Source organism: Hemicordylus capensis, chromosome 2 (assembly GCF_027244095.1).
Source record: "Hemicordylus capensis ecotype Gifberg chromosome 2, rHemCap1.1.pri, whole genome shotgun sequence".
Lineage (NCBI taxonomy): Eukaryota > Metazoa > Chordata > Lepidosauria > Squamata > Cordylidae > Hemicordylus > Hemicordylus capensis.
In genome coordinates this window covers 278,950,565-278,956,564 of record NC_069658.1, presented here as the reverse complement: position 1 = coordinate 278,956,564, position 6,000 = coordinate 278,950,565, and positions in this window count along the sequence as shown.

Genomic DNA, 6,000 nt, shown 5'->3' with positions numbered 1-6,000 from the left:
TCCCCTCTCCTGTTGAATTCCACAGTGTGGTGTCATTTTGTTTCATTTCTCCTTCACGCGGTTTCCTGAGAACATAAGAACAGCCCTGCTGGATGAGGCCCAAGGCCCATCTAGACCAGCATCCTGTTTCACAGAGTGGCCCATCAGATGCCACTGGAAGCCTACAGGCAGGAGTTGAGGACATGCCCTCTATCCTGCTGTTACTCTCCTGAGGTTGTGGAGCAAGCCAGTTAACATTTTTATTAAATTAAGATCACAACAGAAATGAGGATATACCTACAGAAAAGCCTGGTGTACATATGCTCTTAACTGCAAAAGTTAAGAGAAAGAAGTACATAGGAAACTGCCATATACTGAGTCAGACCATTGGTCTGTCTAGCTCAGTATTGTCTTCACAGACTGGCAGCGGCTTCTCCAAGGTTGCAGGCAGGAATCTCTCTCAGCCCTATCTTGGAGAAGCCAGGGAGGGAACTTGAAACCTTCTGCTCTTCCCAGAGCGGCTTCATCCCCTGAAGGGAATATCTTGCAGTGCTCACACATCAAGTCTCCCATTCATATGCAACTAGGGCAGACCCTGCTTAGCTATGGGGACATGCATGCTACCACAAGACTAGCTCTCCTCTCCTATACTGCAAACTGTGCCAGCTCTAAGTTGCCTTTGGTTAGGGGTCATCAGTCCTGCCAAGGCTGTAGGATATAGAGAGAGGCTTCAACAGGTGTGAGGAAAGGCCAGAATTAGATTTGCTTGGGAGCAGCCTAAATTTGGACCCCGAGGCAAATTAGGCAAGACATCCAGACTTAGGAACTGAGAACATTTACACCATGCCTGAGCTGAGGTGCTGATGGTCAGGCTGAAGACAAGGGCTTGGCAGTTCCAAGAAACTGCAGGCAACATTCCAAAAAGCATGGAACTTATTTAAAACCACAATAATAGAAGCTCAGTTGGAATGTATACCAAGAATGAGGAAAAATACCAAGTTCAGGATGACACCAGCGTGGTTAATCAGAAATCAGGGAAGCTATAGAAGGGGAGACGTCCTTCAGAAAAGAGAAGCCTTGCCTAAATGAAGAAAACAGAAAGGATCAAACTCTGGCAAAAGGAATGCAAGGAGACAATAAGGGATGCAAGAAGAGTTTGAGAAGAATACAATTAAAGTGTCAAGGAGAAGAACAAAAATTTCTTTAAATAGAAGCAGAAAACCTGCCAGGAAGGCTCTTGAATGATGAGGGTATGAAAGGGATCATTAAGGACAATAAGGAGATTGCAGAGAAACTGAGTAAGTTCTTTGCATCTGTCTTCACAGCAGAGGATACTGACCATACATCCATTCTGGAACTGAGCTTCTCAGGCTTGGAGGGTGAACAACTGGGCTAATTTGAGGTGGCAAGAGAGGATGTTTTAAACTGTCTTGAAAAACTAAAAGTTAACTAATTGCCAGGGCCAGTTGGCATCCACCCAAGAGTTCTGAAGGAACTCAAATGTGAAATTGCTGGTCTCCTAGCAAAAATATGTAACTTGTCCCTGCAATCAGGCTCTGTCCCAGAGGATTGGAAAGTAGCTAATATAACTCCAGTTTTTAAAAAGAGATCCAGGGGGGATACCGGAAAATAGAGGCCAGTTAGCTTAACATCTGTGCCAGCTAAATTGATGGAAAGCATAACCAAGAACAAAATTGTAAAACATATAGAGGAACAGGCTTTGCTGAAGGAGAACCAGCATGGCTTTTGCAAGAGCAAGACTTGCCTCACTAACCTTTTGGAGTTCTTTGAGAGTGTCAACAGGCATGTGGATGAAATCGATATAGTATACTTGGACTTCCAAATTTTGACAAAGTTTCCCACAAAGGCTCGAGTAAACTTAGTCATGGTTCAACTGTGGATTAGTAACTGGTTGGAGGACAGGAAACAGAGGGTAGGTATAAATGGACAGTTTTCACAGTGGAGAGAAGTAAGAAGTGGGGTCCTCCAGGGATCTGTACTGGGACCAGGGCCCTTTAACTTATTCATAAAATGATCTATAAGTTGGGGTAAGCAGCGAAGTGGCCAGATTTGCAGATGACACTAAACTATTTATGGTAGCGAAATCCACAACAGATTATGAGGAGCTTCAAAAGGATCTCTCCAAACTGGGAGAGTGGGTGACAAAATGGGAAATGTGTTTGTATTAGTAAGTGTAAGGTGATGCATATAGAGGCAAAAAAAATCCCAATTCCACATAAACCTAATGGGGTCTGAGCTGTCATTGGCTGACCAACAGAGAGATCTTGGGGCTGTGGTGGACAGCTCATTGAAAGTGTCTACACAGTGTGCAGGAGCTGTGAAAAAGGCAAATGCCATGCTAGAGTTCATTAGGAAGGGGATTGAAAATAAAAATGCTAATATTATAATACTCTTATACAAATCTATGGTACAGCCACATTGGGAGTACAGGTCACCATATCTTAAGAAGGATATTGTAGAACTGGAAAGGGTGCAGAAGAGGGCAACCAAGATGATCAGGGGCCTGCAGCACCTTCCTTATAAGGCAAGGCTACTGTGTCTGGGACTTTTTAGTTTGGAAAAGAGGTGACTACGGGGAGACATGATTGACATCTATACAATTATGCATTGAGTGAACAAATAAATTTTTCTCCCTCTCTCACAACACTAGAACCAGGTGTCATCCCATGAAACTTAGTGTTGGAAAATTTAGGACCAACAAAAGTAAATACCTTCACACAGCACATAATAAATCTATGGAATTCTCTGCCACAGAATTTGGTGATGGCCACTAGCTTGGATGGCTTTAAAAAGGGCTTTGACAAATCCATGGACAGTTCTATATGGCTGCAGGCTGCCTCTGTATACTAGTTGCAGGGGAGCAACAACAGGAAAGAGGGCATGCCCACACCTCTTACTAGTGAGCTTCTCAGAGGCATCTAGTGGGCCTCTGTGTGAAGCAGGATGCTGGACTAGGTAAACCTTAGGTCTGATCCAGCAGGGCCCTTCTTATGTTCTTACTTTCTGTCATTTCATTTCTTTCTTGTCACACCATCTAAAAACAGGGCACCTAAGGCTCTTATGAGAAGTATGGGCTTCTTTCACTCCCAGCAAGATCATGCTGTCCTTGCTTTGCCCCTGAACTTTTCTTTCACTCCCCACAGTCAAGGCCACCCTCTGTAGTTACACTGCAGCAACAGGACCACATCATTTCAGATGTCTCCTGGGGCAGCTTGTTAATTGACTGGAAGGGCTGAGGCAGAGTAATGCCAAGACCTTTGCTGGAAGGCTTACTCCAGGTGCTTGGGGCACTGCCCACTTCAAAAACACAAGTTCTCTACAAGCTGGGGAGAAAACCAAGCCTGCTCCTTGCAGCAGAGTAAAAATTAGTCACTAGAGATTAAGGTGCTAATCCATCCTCGCCCAATTATTTAGCAGTTTCTAAATGCTGTCTTGGACAAATGCTTTAGTTGACCCAGCCACCTTCATTAATTAAACAAAACAAAAACAAAACCTGCCTACAGCACAAGGTGTAGCATTACAGAAGTCTCCTGCACACTGTATAGGAAAAAAATTTCTGAAAGAATATGTGTTTTTAAAAGTGCCTTTAAAGTCAATTTTGCTTTTAGCATCCTTGTCTTAATTTAACTTTGATTCGCATCTACATCTGTACTTTCTGATCATGCTTTTTATTTACTGGTCACACCCCTAGACAGAGCTGAACTATCTTCAGTTTTCTTGACCTTACAGAATCATGCAGACTGCTATCTTTCAGGGCAGGTTCACATAGCACCTGAGGCCAACCACTTTTCACCCTCAAGCTCATGGGGCTCCGGTTGTGGTAAACTTGTTGCATTACTCATTTGCCAGGAGAACAGGAAACTGAATTTTGCATGCCACTCTGCAGTGTGAATTTTGATGTGACCTGCAAACTTGCAGTTTGGTTTTTGGCAAACAAGTAGGCTTTGGAATTGAGAAAAGGCCAGCCCTCTAGGCTTGCACAGACGTGCATTTTCATTGTGCTGGCTTAAGTTCAGGACAAGCATTCCTCTGCTCCAGCTACAGTAGAGGCTCAAAGTGCTTTTGCCACTGTGAAACTGCATCTTGTTCCTGTTTTAGTGTGGAGTTGTAACATCTGAAACTCTGCAGCTGTTGCCTCCTGGTATAATAATCAAGGGATTACAAGCTCACAAGCTCACATGCTCTTTTGCTCTCCCTCCCCCCCCCCCCGCCCTCTCTCATCAGTTCCTGCGGTGTCCCTTTTACTAACTAAGGAAAATGTTTTAAGAAGTTGCTAATATTTTCTACCAGAGTTCTCTGCTCATCACTACAAATCTTGCCTTTGCTAAATTCATCACAAGCAAGCCAAGCTTTGTGTATAGGTGCCATCACTTGATACAGCTTCTATATAATTAATTCTCTTAGCCAGCACGCATGTCCTGAATTTGGCAGCCGAACTCTCGTGACAGGTTGCGAGAGTTCTGCCGCCAAAGGGCCAGAGTTGCGGGCAAGAAAAATGGCAGCGGGCGGTAGCAGCGGGACAGCCTGGCCAGGTCAGGCTGTCCCGGGTAAGGACAAGGAGGTGGCGGCAGCACCCCAGCCTGGCCTGGCCGCGGGGAGTGGGAGGCAGCAGGATGGCCAGAGGAGGCACCGGCGGGAGGAGTGAGTGGGACACAGGCGACGGCGTGAAGCCTGGGCTCCCGTTGGAGGCTGCGGTGAGAGGGAAACGGGCAGGGGGACTTCACGACCCAGGAGAAGGTTCCCTGTTCGCCACCCACTGAGGTAAGATGCACAGTGCGAGGGGAAAGGGAGGGAGGACAAGAGAGGGGGGAGCAGGAGGGAAGGGCAGGGAGCAAAAAAGAGGGGAGCAGAAGGGAGGGGGCAGAGGAGGGAGGGCAAGAGAGTGTGGGGCAGGAGGGAAGGGGAGGGAGGGCAAGAGAGAGTGGGGCAGGAGGGAGGGCAAGAAAGTATGGGGCAAGAGGGAGAGTGGGGCGGGAGGGAGGGCAAGAGAGTGGGACGGGAGGGAGCAGCCAGCCCCAAAGAGCGCACAGATGCTCTGTGCAGGTAGGCTAGTTCTTATGAAAAATCTGTCACAAAATGGTTGCACTACTGCCCCCCAACTGCCAATTATTATGGCCAATCTTTACAAGCACATGGAATAGAACCTACAGGATCTCAACAGGAAGGTCGATTCATACAGAATCAGGAGCTGTGGAGATAATGTCAATGCCCTAAATGACTTGGGTCTAGAGTAATGATCAGCATCTTGAGTTACACCCAGAAACAAACTGGAAGCTCACGCTAGCAAAACAAGATGAGATGTTTGTGCCAGACGTCTGATACAAGCTTGGATGTCACATTTTGCACCAGCTGCAATATCCAAATGCTTTTCAAGGGCAGCCCCATGAAGAATGCATTAGAGTAATCAATCTGGGATGTGACCAAGACAGGAAGGTCCTCTCCAGGAAGGTCTGCACCTGGCCAAAAAAAGACAAAGAGGCACACACACCCCAAGCCTTCTAAAAGGCACTCTGGTCCACAACCACTATTTCTGCTTCCACATGTAAAGGCAGGCTAAGGAGCAGCCCCAAACTGTATTTGTTGGTTCAGGAGCGCTCCCCCATTTTCCGACTTTAGAGAAAAGTTAAATATTTTTGCTAGAAGATCAACAATTTCAGAAGTGGATTCCATTTGGACACACTAATATGATCATTTTTAATTTGCCGAGCCCTAGAACCCTGTCCCTTATTGCCTCCATTTGAACCAACTCTTCAGTCCCTCCCTGGAAGAACTGCTCAGGCGCAAGTACCTGTCCTACATCTTCTGCAGTGGAGTCAGATGCAAGAACAAAACAAGACCACTTGGCACACCTTGAGGTCTAAGTGCTCAATCACAGCTTTACACCTGAGCCATTCCAGAGTGCAGAAATGCTATTAATTCAGGAGCAGATAACACTGGACCAAGTGTCCTCAGCGTGAAGACCTTAGTCACCTCCAATAACGGCAACAGATAAAAGGGAAT